Genomic DNA, 15,480 nt, shown 5'->3' with positions numbered 1-15,480 from the left:
TTTGACCCCAAAAACTACCGTGGGATATGTGTCAACAGCAACCTGGGGAAAATCCTCTGCATTATCATTAACAGTAGACTCATACATTTCCTCAGTGAAAACAATGTACTGAGCAAATGTCAAATTGGCTTTTTACCAAATTATCATACGACAGACCACATATTCACCGTGCATACCCTAATTGACAAACAAACAAAACAAAACAAAAGCAAAGTTTGCAAGCCTCCCCCTTTTTCCTCTAAACATAACGATGGTCATTATGGCCAAACAGTTCTATTTTTGTTTCATCAGACCAGAGGACATTTCTCCAAAAAGTACAATCGTTGTCCCCATGTGCAGTTGCAAACCGTACTCTGGCCTTTTTATGGCGGTTTTGGAGCAGTGGCTTCTTCCTTGCTGAGTGGCCTTTCAGGTTATGTCGTTATAGGACTTGTTTTACTGTGGATATAGATACTTTTGTACCTGTTTCCTCCAGCATCTTCACAAGGTCCTTTGCTGTTGATCTGTGATTGATTTGCACTTTTCGCACCAAAGTACGTTCACCTCTAGGAGACAGAACGCATCTCCTTCCTGAGCGGTATGATGAACCAGACTTGTGGAGGTGTACAATTAATTTTCTGATGTCTTGGCTGATTTATTTTGATTTTCCCATGATGTCAAGCAAAGAGGCACTGAGTTTGAAGGTAGGCCTTGAAATACATCCACAGGTACACCTCCAATTTACTCAAATTATGCCAATTAGCCTATCAGAAGTTTCTAAAGCCATGACATAGTTTTCTCAAATTTTCCAAGCTGTTTAAAGGCACAGTCAACTTAGTGTATATAAACTTCTGACCCACTGGAATTGTGATACAGTGGATTATAAGCAAAATAATCTGTCTGTAAACAATTGTTGGAAAATTACTTGTGTCATGCACAAAGTAGATGTCCTAACCGACATGCCAAAACTGTTGAAATTTGTGGAGTGGTTGAAATGATTCCAACCTAAGTTTATGTAAACTTCTGACTTCAACTGTACAAAATGACATTTGAAATGTCATTATTATTTTGGATCTTCTGTGAGTGTAATGTTTACTGTATATTTTTATTGTTTATTTCAACTTTTGTTTATTATCTATTTCACCTGCTTTGGCAACGTTAACATATGTTTCCCATGACAATAAAGCCCCTTGACTTGAATTGAATTGAGAGAGAGAGAGGGGAGGGAGAATGAGGGAGGGGGAGAAAGAGATAGAGGTTGGGAGAGAGAGCGAGAGAGAGAGAGATGGAGGGGGGAGAGAGTGAGGGAAGAGGAGAGAGAGTACAGAGAGAGAGATAGAGGGGGGGAGAGAGAGAGTCAAGGGGAGGGGAGAGAGAGAGAGTGGGGAGAGAGGGAGGGGAGAGAGGGAGAGCAAGAGAGGGGGGAGAGAGGGGGGAGAGAGAGAGAAAGAGAGTGGAGGAAAGAGAGAGAGAGAGTGAGAGAGAGGGAGGGGGATAGAGGGAGGGGGCGGGGAGAGAGAGGTGGGGGGTGAGAGAGGAGCAAGGTAGGGAGGGAGGGAGGGAGGGGGGAAGAGAGAGAGAGGGGAGAGAGAGAGGGGGGAGTGAGAGTAGGGAGAGGGCAAGCTACTTACAGATTCCAAAATAAACCCAGAATAACAGAAGCATTAAAAGTTAGCTGGTGGTACGTACAAGATCAATTATGGCGGCTGCCTGTGAAATGCAATCAGCACCTGCAGCATAGCAATGCAGAAAATGAATGAATGCGTGGAATAGTACTGTGCACACCGCAGACATTAGCCCTCCCACATCGCTATACACCCACACAGCTACCCACCCTCACACGACACAGTCATGCCATTGTCCATCAATCCGCACGCACGCACCCCCCCCCCCCCCCCCCCCCCCCCTGTTTCAAACACAGTCAGGTCATTCTCCCTTCTCCTGCCAGTCACCCTGTTTCAAACACAGCCAGGTCATTCTCCCTTCTCCTGCCAGTCACCCTGTTTCAAACACAGTCAGGTCATTCTCCCTTCTCCTGCCAGTCACCCTGTTTCAAACACAGTCTGGTCATTCTCCCCTCTCCTGCCAGTCACCCTGTTTCAAACACAGTCTGGTCATTCTCCCCTCTCCTGCCAGTCACCCTGTTTCAAACACAGTCAGGTCATTCTCCCCTCTCCTGCCAGTCACCCTGTTTCAAACACAGTCTGGTCATTCTCCCCTCTCCTGCCAGTCACCCTGTTGCAAACACAGTCTGGTCATTCTCCCCTCTCCTGCCAGTCACCCTGTTTCAAACACAGTCAGGTCATTCTCCCCTCTCCTGCCAGTCACCCTGTTTCAAACACAGTCTGGTCATTCTCCCCTCTCCTGCCAGTCACCCTGTTGCAAACACAGTCTGGTCATTCTCCCCTCTCCTGCCAGTCACCCTGTTTCAAACACAGTCAGGTTATTCTCCCCTCTCCTGCCAGTCACTCTGTTTCAAACACAGTCTGGTCATTCTCCCCTCTCCTGCCAGTCACCCTGTTGCAAACACAGTCTGGTCATTCTCCCTTCTCCTGCCAGTCACCCTGTTTCAAACACAGTCAGGTCATTCTCCCTTCTCCTGCCAGTCACCCTGTTTCAAACACAGTCTGGTCATTCTCCCCTCTCCTGCCAGTCACCCTGTTGCAAACACAGTCGGGTCATTCTCCCCTCTCCTGCCAGTCACCCTGTTTCAAACACAGTCAGGTCATTCTCCCCTCTCCTGCCAGTCACCCTGTTTCAAACACAGTCTGGTCATTCTCCCCTCTCCTGCCAGTCACCCTGTTTCAAACACAGTCTGGTCATTCTCCCCTCTCCTGCCAGTCACCCTGTTGCAATGCAGTGATGAGAAGCAGCTGATATGGAGGCACAGTCTTCCTTCTGTCCCCCCAGACATTGACAACACTGAACACTCATCATTTTCCATAATCCATCTGGCAATACAGCCCCGGCCTGCACCTCCCTGGCCACCAATTACCTCCCAATTACCCCTCATTAAACACACTGGGATCCTATAGCTAGACATGGAAAACACTGGAAATATCCCCCATTAACCACACCGGGATCCTATAGTACATTACATACCGTCATTCAAACAATGAGCTTCGCAGTGCAGCAAACACCAGGGATGTCAAATAACAACCAGATTTGCTGTGTTTGTTTTTTGTTTCTCCGTGACCACTGACACCATCCACTTCCTGGCCACCGGGTTCTATCCTTCCTGTTCGTGCCTTCTCCTTCCCAAACATCTGTCCCATCCTCCCCAGCCTAACTCTGCTCTGGAGAGACCCTTAGCCCTCAGGAAGAGGAGAGGATAGAGGAGAGAGGATCAGATTGGAAAGGCTGGAGCAGTGCTGTATGCACATCCCACAAATCTCATGCCAATATGGTTCACCCAGTACATAATATATCAGCTATATGGACTTATGAAAAGGAACCAAATACAACAGAAATTAAATGAATAGAACAGAACTGAATAGAACTGAATATTATAGAACTGAATAGAATAGAAAATACCTGAATATAACTGAATATAATAGAACTGAATAGAATAGAGAAGAACTGAATATAACTGAATATAACACAATAGAATAGAACTGAATAGAATAGAATAGAACTGAATAGAACTGAATATAAAACAATAGAATAGAACCGAATAGAATAGAATATAATAGAACTGAATAGAATACAATAGAATATAACTGAATATAATGGAATAGAACTGAATAGAATAGAATAGAACTGAATAGGACTGAATTGAATAGAACGGAATAGAATAGAATAGAACTGAATAGAATAGAATATAACTGAATAAAATAGAACTAAATAGAATAGAACTGAATAGAATAGAATAGAACGGAATAGAATAGAGCTGAATAGAACTGAATAGAATATACCTGAATAGACTATAACTGAATAGACTATAACTGAAAAGAATATAACTGAATAGAATAGACCTGAATAGAATAGAATAGAACTGAATAGAATAGAACTGAATAGAACCGAATAGAATTTAATAGAATAGAATATAACATAATAAAATACAATATAACTGAATAGAATAGAACGGAATAGAATAGAACGGAATAGAATAGAACTAAATAGAATGGAATTGAATAGAATATAACTGAATAGAATAGAACTGAATAGAATAGAATAGAACTGAATAGAATATTACTGAATAGAATATAATATAACTGAATAGAATATAACTGAATAGAATATAACTGAATAGAATAGAATATAACTGAATAGAATATTACTGAATTGAATAGAATATAACTGAATAGAATAGAACTGAATTGAATAGAATATAACTGAATAGAATAGAACTGAATAGAATAGAATATAACTGAATAGAATATTACTGAATAGAATATAAAATAACTGAATAGAATATTACTGAATAGAATACAATAGAATAGAACTGAATGGAATAGAACTGAATAGAATAGAAAATAATAGTTTATTGAATGAGAGCGGACCAACGTGACCCAGCTCCAACTCATCCAGTAAACTTCAGACAAAACTGCAGGCAACGATATATGATGTCTTGATTTAACTGTAATTCCACTAATCTGTGTGGCTCTGACCTATCTGCTGTGGTTCAGGCATAGTGATACTCAATGGCTAGGTTTATGGACGTTCCCAGTGTGTGTGTGTGTGTGTGTGTGTGTGTGTGTGTGTGTGTGCGCGTGCGTGCGTTCCTTCAAGTTTATAACTCTACAGGGGGATCACCTAATCAAAACCCTGCAATAAAGCTGTCATCACACACACAGCATGTCAACATGGCCCCAACGCTAATTTACTAATGTAGCTAAAACATGTTCCCCACAGCATCATATGATGGCTATAGCTCATCTACAGTACATTCACCATCCTAATGTAATGAACTGGACAAAGTCCCTGTTATCTGATCTCATCTCTCCATCTAGTCATAGTCTCGCCATCTTAAACTTGCTGCATGCTGCCTGCAGGCCGTCCTCTCTAATGGGCTCTCAGTGAAAACAGCTTCCTCTGTCTGCTCCTCACACGCAAGCTATCAGACAGACAACGCTCAACAATATGGAGACTGTGTTACATGTGCATGTGTGTGTGGTGGTGTGGGGGGGGGGGGGGGGGGGGGGGTTGAGTGTGTGTGTGCGTTTGTGTCAATTTTTGCATCTTTCTACATGCTTGTGATGTATGTGTGTGTGTAACAGGATTGGTTATGTTTCCACTAGACACTGCAGAAATGTGAATTTGATGATTATGTATTCTAATTGGTTGGTTTAAGTCAGATGTCAATAAGATATTGACATGCAAGCGGTAGGTCAGGTTTTGAAATACTGTATTATTTTTTTCACATTTACAATGTGTACGAGTTCACTAAGTACATGTCCTGATGTATATATACACTGTATGTTGCCTGTTAGATATTGGGGGGGGGGGCATTCTGGGATGTGCTTTTGTATGTTCTCGCTGTAAGAGTGAGTTAGCTAGCATACTCTATTTGTAATGATGACATTAGCTCCCTCTGCTAATTCACAGTTGTTTCCATGCTAACAGACAAATCAGGAATCTACAGCCATCAACAAACTGTCGTCCTGCACATCTAATGTGCTTCCTTGTGTCTATCGTCAGAATAAACAACAATCAACTGGGTTCACTGGCTGGATAGTCCTTTCTTTAAAAACACACAACGCAAGAGAGTTACGAAGTACGATCCCGGCTGTTAAACTAGTCCCGAGACCAGTCTTCTTTTCGAGACCAGTCTTCTTGCCGAGACCAGTCTTCTTGTCGAGACCAGTCTTCCTGCCGAGACCAGTCTTCTTGTCGAGACCAGTCTTCTTGCCGAGACCAGTCTTCTTGTCGAGACCAGTCTTCTTGCCGAGACCAGTCTTTTTGCCGAGACCAGTCTTTTTGCCTAGACCAGTCTTTTTGCCGAGACCAGTCTTTTTGCCGAGACCAGTCTTCTTGCCGAGACCAGTGTTCTTGCCGAGACCAGTCTTTTTGGCGAGACCAGTCTTCTTGCCGAGACCAGTCTTCTTGTCGAGACCAGTCTTCTTGCCGAGACCAGTCTTTTTGCCGAGACCAGTCTTTTTGCCGAGACCAGTCTTCTTGCCGAGACCAGTGTTCTTGCCAAGACCAGTGTTCTTGCCGAGACCAGTCTTCTTGCCGAGACCAGTCTTCTTGCCGAGACCAGTCTTCTTGCCAAGACCAGTCTTTTTGCCGAGACCAGTCTTCTTGCCGAGACCAGTGTTCTTGCCGAGACCAGTCTTCTTGCCGAGACCAGTCTTCTTGCCGAGACCAGTCTTTTTGCCGAGACCAGTCTTTTTGCCGAGACCAGTCTTCTTGCCGAGACCAGTGTTCTTGCCGAGACCAGTGTTCTTGCCGAGACCAGTCTTTTTGGCGAGACCAGTCTTCTTGCCGAGACCAATCTTCTTGCCGAGACCAGTCTTCTTGCCGAGACCAGTCTTCTTGCCGAGACCAGTCTTCTTGCCGAGACCAGTGTTCTTGTCGAGACCAGTCTTCTTGTCGAGACCAGTCTTCTTGCAGAGACCAGTCTTCTTGCCGAGACCAGTGTTCTTGTCGTTGCTGGACAGCTTTTGCATGTGTGCATCCATCTAAATGTATAGATTTTTTTATTTTTAATCCCCTCAGGAGGCCTTTTGCCTTTTGGTAGGCCGTCATTGTAAATATGAATTTGTTCTTAACTGACTTACCTAGTTAAATAAAGGTTAAATGAATAAAAAATAAAGGCCACAAGTCCCAAATTTCACCAGGAAACTAATCTGTTCTACGGTCCTGTTCTTTACACACAGAGGAACGCCAACAGCGTGTACTGTACCAACTCACCGGTCAAATGGCTGCAGGGAACCAGCCTATACTGGAGAAGATTAGGATTTCAGCCAAAACTGATCCAACATCTATTACATAACAATGAACAATACCAGAATGCATTGTTTGGTACAGAAAGTTGTGACATCTTAAGATCTCAGGCAGTTTTGAATAACAGAGCAGCTGCTTTGGCCTAGATGGTGCAACCATAGCTTCTAGAACTAGAATACAGAGAACTACACTGTGTTCCATATTAACCCCCCCCCAAACTATATATTAGATGTAATTGTTGTACTGTACGTGTGTCTATAGTTTTGTTTAATGTTGTGTTAGTGTATGTTCTTTTGTCTGAAACTTTGTTCCACATGCTGCTATTGGACCAGGTCTCTCTTGAAAAATAGATTTTTATCTCAATGAGAAAAACCTGTATAAATAAAGGTTAAATAAACAATTTAAAAAATACATGTTGCCAAAATATTTGGGAAACCCCTACAGGAAATGGGATCATATTGACAAACACGGGAATATACTTGGAATACTGAGAAATGTTGATCCAAGGTCTCAAATACATTTCCATAGCTTTTGCCAATAGCTTTTGCCAATGCATTTATTATCCTAAAAAATTCTAAAGTGTGTTTACAAATGCTTTTGTAGCAGCAATTATCCTTGTGTTTTACTTTTTTACAAAATGTGCATCTCTCTCTCTCTCCGCCAGCGAGAAAGAATCCCACACACACGCCTACACACCGTTTCTCCTCCCTCTCGCCACTATTGCCTTGAACCTATACATCACATGTAAAACTCTCTGATCATCTGTTAAAAGAAACTGATTTAGAGTTGGTCAATGATGTGAGTCCTTCCCTCTCACTTCTTTTCCGTCATTCTCTTTGTAAATTCACACTCTTGACACTCCCACACAGTCACAGGGAGGCCGAGAACAACAGAAGCCATTCATTTGTCAGATTCCCCTGAAGTAATAAAGTTTCATGAGAACAACTCTCCTTCTATAGGATCTCTCATAAGGAGGAATGCCTTAACAAGGCCTTTAATTGGTCTGGGGGTTTTCATGTGGTTAGCCTGCGGTCTTTCATGTGGTTAACCAGCCACACACACACGGTCTGACCATTCATCCTCCCACTTTCTTAACCCTTGTGTGGTGTTCATGTTTTTGTTGTTCACTCAATGTTTGCGTGTCTGATGGACCCACAACATTATTGGGTTTTGAAAACGATACAGCCACAACAATTTAGGTAAAAAACAAACATAATACTTAATGCTTAGATGTTGGCTTATATCAATTACAAGCAATATAGACAGCATGCATGGTTAATATAGACAGTATACATGGTTAGTATAGACAGTATACATGGTTAATATAGACAGCATGCATGGTTAATATAGACAGTATACATGGTTAGTATAGACAGTATACATGGTTAATATAGACAGTATACATGGTTAGTATAGACAGTATACATGGTTAATATAGACAGTATACATGGTTAGTATAGACAGTATACATGGTTAATATAGACAGCATGCATGGTTAATATAGACAGTATACATGGTTAATATAGACAGTATACATGGTTAATATAGACAGTATACATGGTTAGTATAGACAGTATACATGGTTAATATAGACAGTATACATGGTTAGTATAGACAGTATACATGGTTAATATAGACAGTATACATGGTTAGTATAGACAGTATACATGGTTAATATAGACAGTATACATGGTTAATATAGACAGTATACATGGTTAGTATAGACAGTATACATGGTTAGTATAGACAGTATACATGGTTAGTATAGACAGTATACATGGTTAGTATAGACAGTATACATGGTTAATATAGACAGCATGGTTAATATAGACAGTATACATGGTTAATATAGACAGTATACATGGTTAATATAGACAGTATACATGGTTAATATAGACAGTATACATGGTCAATATTTGCCATTTACCTCTGCTAGATCACATGTATCAATTAAAGCTCTATTCATTTTTGGGGATAAAATGTGATTTTTGTAAACAAAAATGGAATACAATGCAATGGGTGGAATAAATCATGTTTATCTTGAACAAATATGAATGAAAAAAAGGTTTATCATCACTATTGATGTTTATTGCTTTGAACAATTTGGAAGGACAGATTTTACAGTATTTTATTTAATACATACAGTATTTTATGGAAATGATAAATGAGCCCCATTGAACACAAATTAAGTCTATTAAGTCTATTAGTCCACACACCACATGAGGGACAGAGTTTTACTGTGTGTTAATGTTGAACATGTATTTCTTGCACTTGATGTATGTATTCTGTGTCTTCCTGTCCTTCTTGGGTCCACACACATCACAGCGCTTCATCTTGTTGCTACCGGCTGTGATCTAGAATGATGAAAACACTTAGTTCAGGAATATTACTAACATCTCACTCACTCACATAGATAGTTACAGCAGGCCAAGGTAGGAGAGTCAGACACACACACACAACATCACTCACACTTACTTCTGGTATTTGAGTTGTTGGTTCTGTGGGTCGGGCGGATGGGGAACGAGCATCCTCCTCCTGAATCCTCCTCACCATGGCTGCAGAAGCTGGGGTCCTTGAAGTATGTTGCCTCCTCTGGATTTGAGGTCTTACCAATGCCTTGCCCAGCTCCTCGAGAAAGAGACGTCTCCTCTGGAGCTTCGCTCTGTTCCAATCTGGGTTCAACGCCATCCAGATGACATAAGCGTTGTATGCCAAGATGTCCAAGATATTCTTCAACATCACAAGTGACCAGCGCAGGGTTCTTCTTTTGCAGCTGTAGCCAGTCACCAGCTTGTCTAAATTGTCCACCCCTCCTTTTGTGGCATTGTAATCCATTATGATTGATGACATGTTCCGGGTAGCCTCAGAGAATAATATAGGTTTATACGCTGATTCAGTTAGTGAGTTTATAAGGAAGTCTACAGGAGATGTTGTACCAACAGTGACTATTAAAACTTACCCTAACCAGAAACGGTGGATAGAAAGCAGCATTCACGCAAAACTGAAAGCGCGAACCACCACATTTAAACACGGAAAGATGATTGAGAATTTGGACAAATACAAACAGTGTAGATATTTCCTCCGCAAGGCAATCAAACAAGCGAAATGCCGGTACAGGGACAAAGTTGAGTCGCAATTCAATGGCTCAGACACGAGACGTATGTGGCAGGGTCTACAGGCAATCACGGACTACAAAAAGAAAACCAGCCACGTCACTGAAACTGACGTCTTGCTTCCAGACAAACTAAACACCTTCTTTGCCCGCTTTGAGGATAATACAGTGCCACCGATGCGGCCTACTACCAAGGACTGCTCCCTCCCAATCTCGTGGCCGACGTGAGTATGACATTTAAACGTGTTAACCCTCGCAAGGCTTCCCTAGCATGCGCAGACCAGCTGGCTTGTGTGTTTACGGACATATTCAATCTCTCCCTATCCCAGTCTGCTGTCCCCACATGCTTCAAGATGGCCACCATTGTTTCTGTACCGCAGAAGGCAAAAGTAACTGAACTGAGTGACTGTCGCCCAATAGGCCTCACTTCTGTCATCATGAAGTGCTTTCAGAGACTAGTCAAGGACCATATCACCTCCACCTTACCTAGACCCACTGCAATTTGCATACCACCCCAATACGTCCACAAACGGTGCAATCGCCATCACACTGCCCTATCCCATCTGGACAAGAGGAATACCTATGTAAGAATGCTGGTCATTGACTACAGCTCAGCATCCAACACCATAGTACCTTCCAAGCTCATCATTAGGCTTGAGGCCCTGGGTCTCAACCCTGCCCTTTGCGATTGGGTCCTGGACTTCCTGACGGGCCGGCCACAGGCGGTTAAGGTAGGAAGCAACATCTCCACTTCGATGATCCTCAACACTGGGGCTCCACAAGGGTGCGTGCTCAGCCCCCTCCTGTAATCCCTGTTCACCCATGACTGCGTGGCCATGCACGCCTCCAACTCGATCATCAAGTTTGCAGACGACACAACAGTAGTAGGCTTGATCACCAACAACGATGAGACAGACTACAGGGAGGAGGTGAGGGCACTTGGAGTGTGGTGCCAGGAAAACAACCTCTCACTCAACGGCAACAAAACAAAGGAGACGATCGTGGACTTCAGGAAACAGCAGAGGTAGCACCCCCCTATCCACATCAATGGAACAGCAGTGGAGAAGATGGAAGGTTAAACCCTCAGAAACTTCTACAGATGCACAATTGAGAGCATCCTGTCGGGCTGTATCACTGCCTGCTACGGCAATTGACCCGCCCACAACCACAGGGCTCTCCAGAGGGTGGTACGGTAAACGCATCACCGGTGTCAAACTACCTTCCCTTCAGGACACGTACAGCACCCGATGTCACAGGAAGGCAAAAAGATTAAAGACAACAACCACCCGAGGCACTGCCTGTTCACCCCGCTACCATCCAGAAGGCGAGGTCAGTACAGGTGCATCAAACCTGGAACCGAGAGACTAAAAAAATAGCTTCTATCTCAAGGCCATCAGATTGTTAAACAGCCATCACTAACACAGAGAGGCTGCTGCCACACAGAATTGAAATCATTGGCCACTAACAAATAGATCACTAGTCACTTTACTAATGCCACTTTAATAATGATGTATACATATCTTGCACTACTCATCCCAGATGTATATACTGTATTTTAAACCATATATTACATCTTGTCTATGCCGGTCGCTCATGGCCGATCCATATATTTATATGTACATATTCCATCCCTTTACTTAGATGTGTGTGTATTAGGTAGTTGTTGTGGAATTGTTAGATTACTTGTTAGGTATTACTGCATAGTTGGAACTAGAAGCACAAGCATTTTGCTACATTCACATTTACATCTGCTAACCATGTGTATGTGACCAATACAATTTGATTTGATGTAATTGTACGACCGCACCTCAAGTAAAAGGTAGTACAATGTGCAGCCTCGTCACAATACAGTATGCTGTTGTAAAATAACCAGCTGTTATAGACATAGTTATGGACTAGGGAGGTCATCTTTCTGTTATAGACATAGTTATGGACTAGGGAGGTCATGGAATAGGGAGGTCATGGAATAGGGAGGTCATGGAATAGGGAGATCATGGAATAGGGAGGTCATGGAATAGGGAGGTCATGGAATAGGGAGGTCATGGAATAGGGAGGTCATGGAATAGGGAGATCATGGAATAGGGAGGTCATGGAATAGGGAGGTCATGGAATAGGGAGGTCATGGAATAGGGAGGTCATGGAATAGGGAGGTCGTCTTTCACAGGTAATTGTACTTCCAGTTCAAGTGGTTAAATGTCTGGCCAACTTGTCTGCAACACAGATGCACACGCACCCTTTACAGCAGGCGTGTTCTAAGTTCCCTCTGTATCGGAGCGGTGCTTAGAGGAGAAGGGTACAATTAAGTCAGGAAGGGAAGGGAAATCAGTATACCACAGACTAACCATAGTGTGCCATTACCAGACACACACATACACACACCACGGAATAACCGTAATGTGCCATTAACTCCTCCCTGATTACACAGCAGTTAGCCAGCCAGGTTATCTTCCAATTTGTCCTGGTAATCCTGAGTCATCCACCCTGGAGGAAGACCTAGGGGCCCATCTCACATGACACCCTACTATAGTGCACTACTTGTAAGGAAGCAGACTGAATACATATATCTAAGTCTCTGGCAGTGTCTCAACAAGGGCAATATGTTTAGTGCATGTGGTGGAGAATCTAAGCCTTAAATAGTTTGGTGAAATCCATGTGTAATGTTTTATGTCACTGTGAGCAGAATCCTAACTCAAGGAACAAAAGTCCTCTTTACACCAGTCCTCCATTGTCACCATCACATGATTCATATGGAAGCTCTGCATGTGATTGGGTAGGGTATTCTTGACATTATGCTCTGCATGTGATTGGGAAAGCTCTGCATGTGATTGGGTAGGGTATTCTTGACATGAAAGCTCTGCATGTGATTGGGTAGGGTATTCTTGACATGAAAGTTCTGTGTATTATAAGACAGAGTGAAAGAGAAAAGAGAGACCAACAGACAGACAGACAGTGAAACAGGCAGGCAGACAGAAAGACTGACAGACAGACAGAAAGAGACAGGCAGGCAGGCAGGCAGACAGAAAGAGACAGGCAGGCAGGCAGACAGAAAGAGACAGGCAGGCAGACAGACAGAAAGAGACAGGCAGACAGGCAGACAGAAAGACTGACAGAGACAGAAAGAGACAGGCAGGCAGGCAGGCAGACAGAAAGAGACAGGCAGGCAGACAGACAGAAAGAGACAGGCAGACAGAAAGACTGACAGACAGACAGAAAGAGACAGACAGGCAGGCAGACAGACTGACAGACAGACAGACAGACAGAAAGAGACAGGCAGGCAGACAGAAAGAGACAGGCAGGCAGACAGAAAGAGACAGGCAGGCAGACAAAGACTGACAGACAGAAAGAAAGAGACAGGCAGGCAGACAGAAAGAGACAGGCAGGCAGGCAGACAGACAGAAAGAGACAGGCAGGCAGGCAGACAGATAGAAAGACAGACAGAAATAGACAGGCAGGCAGACAGACAGGGGTGGAAAGTCTGTTCTCCAGGCAGTCATCTGCTAGCCTACGTTACGTACTGGGAGGTAGTGTAGGCTAATAAAGAGAAGCAGCCCCAGGCCAGAGCAACTTTACTGCCTGGTTGCTCTGTAATTCTCTCTGCACCATCCACAGCCACACAACACATCTGGGACACCTTCCAACACTACAATGCTGATGTGGATTCAGTCTATTTATTAAAGGAATGTAAATGGAGAGAGAATGGAGGACAATAATATACTTGTACTGTCAGCAGTGAAAAGACAGTCCTTTCTTAATCAGTGCTAAAAGTGCTGCAAAACAATGAACAGTTTAACCATGTGGCTTTATCCATTTCAGACAAGGGCTATCTGGAAAACAAATAAATACCAAATGTGCAAAATAAATAAACAGGCAAAAAAGGGGACAGACTTCCAGTTTCAGAATTTGGCACAAGTAAGCTCTGGCCAATACACACAGAGGGCTCTGAACCGTCCCGGCACGGACAAACATCATTACCAGCTGAGCACAGGACCCCACGCTCTTATCAGTACAACACTATTGGGATACGTTGGGACGTGTTCATCCAATTTGATTTCACATGCTGATCTGTAGATAAGACTGTTGTTGTTCTCTTATCAGCTATCCCCAAATGCATGCCAGAGAGAGGAGAGAGAGAGAGAGAGACAGAGAGGGAGAGAGATAAATTAGAGAGAGATAAATGAGAGAGAAAGAGAGAGAGAAAGAGAGAGAGAGGGAGAGGGAGAGAGAAAGAAAGAAAGAGGGAGAAAGAAAGAGGGAGAGAGAAACAGAGATATAGAGAGAGATAGGAGAGAGAGATAGGATAGAGAGAAAGGAGAGAGAGAAAGAGAGAGAAATAGAGAGAACAGAGAGGGAGGGAGGGAGGGAGGGAGGGAGGGAGGGAGGGAGGGAGGGAGGGAGGGAGGGAGGGAGGGAGGGAGGGAGGGAGGGAGGGAGGGAGGGAGGGAGGGAGGGAGGGAGGGAGGGACAGATGCATGGGAAAGAGTTCCACAACAGCAGATCCATGGGGAACATCTCCAAGTGAGAGAGGGTAAGAAGGAGGAAAAACAGACAGACTGATGAGAGAGACAGAGCGAAATATTGCAGAGAGAGAGTGAAAGATAGCAGGAGAGAAGGGGGGAGAGAGAGAGTGAGAGATAAGGGAGAGAAGGGGGAAGGGAGAGGGCCTGTCACATTCTCCTTCTGTGGCATCTGTTTCTTCTCTAAACAGGACCTCCGTCAGCTAGGAGAAGAGATCGGCTGAGGACAAACACTACACTAAGAAGAGGGGAGGGGAAAGGGGGAGGAAGAGAGAGGAGGGGGGGGGAAGAGAGAGGGGGAGAGGGGGGAAGAGAGAGGGAGGGGGAGAAGGGGAGGAATAGAGAGATTTGAGGAGAAACAGGACAGATGTATCTAACTCGTGCCAGGGACACAAATCCTCAGTTCTCTGGTCACAACCAACCCCAAACTCTAGACCCCAAACCAGGGCTTCCCATACTAGGTCAGGAAAAACTGAGTCAGGACATACTAGGTCAGGGCATACGGGGTCAGGTCATACTAGGTCAGGACATACTAGGTCAGGACATACTAGGTCAGGAAATACTAGGTCAGGGCATACTAGGTCAGGGCATACTGGGTCAGGGCATACTGGGTCAGGGCATACTGGGTCAGGAAATACTGGGTCAGGGCATACTAGGTCAGGGCATACTGGGTCAGGGCATACTGGGTCAGGGCATACTGGGTCAGGGCATACTGGGTCAGGAAATACTGGGTCATACTAGATCAGGACATACTTGGTCAGGACATACTGTGTCAAACTAGGTCAGGGCATACTGGGTCAGGAAATACTGGGTCAGGACATACTGGGTCAGGACATACTGGGTCATACTATATCAGGACATACTGGGTTAGGACATACTAGGTCAGGACATACTGGGTCAGGATATACTGGGTCTGGGCATACTAGGTCAGGGCATACTGGGTCAGGAAATACTGGGTCAGGATATGGTACGGAATGTACTGGAGTG

The 15,480-nt window shown here is 44.0% G+C and overlaps 1 protein-coding gene across 1 annotated transcript in view; it reads right to left on the bottom strand.

Annotated features, from left to right (window-relative positions):
• Window positions 1-15,480, bottom strand: part of LOC120022987 (EMILIN-1-like) — an 85,331-nt gene that overhangs the window by 35,145 nt on the left and 34,706 nt on the right. The gene's annotated exons all lie outside the window — the stretch shown is intronic.

The sequence above is a fragment of the Salvelinus namaycush genome, chromosome 28 (genome assembly GCF_016432855.1).
Source record: "Salvelinus namaycush isolate Seneca chromosome 28, SaNama_1.0, whole genome shotgun sequence".
In the NCBI taxonomy this organism is placed as follows: Eukaryota; Metazoa; Chordata; class Actinopteri; order Salmoniformes; family Salmonidae; genus Salvelinus; species Salvelinus namaycush.
This window is presented reverse-complemented; position numbering and strand designations above follow the sequence as displayed.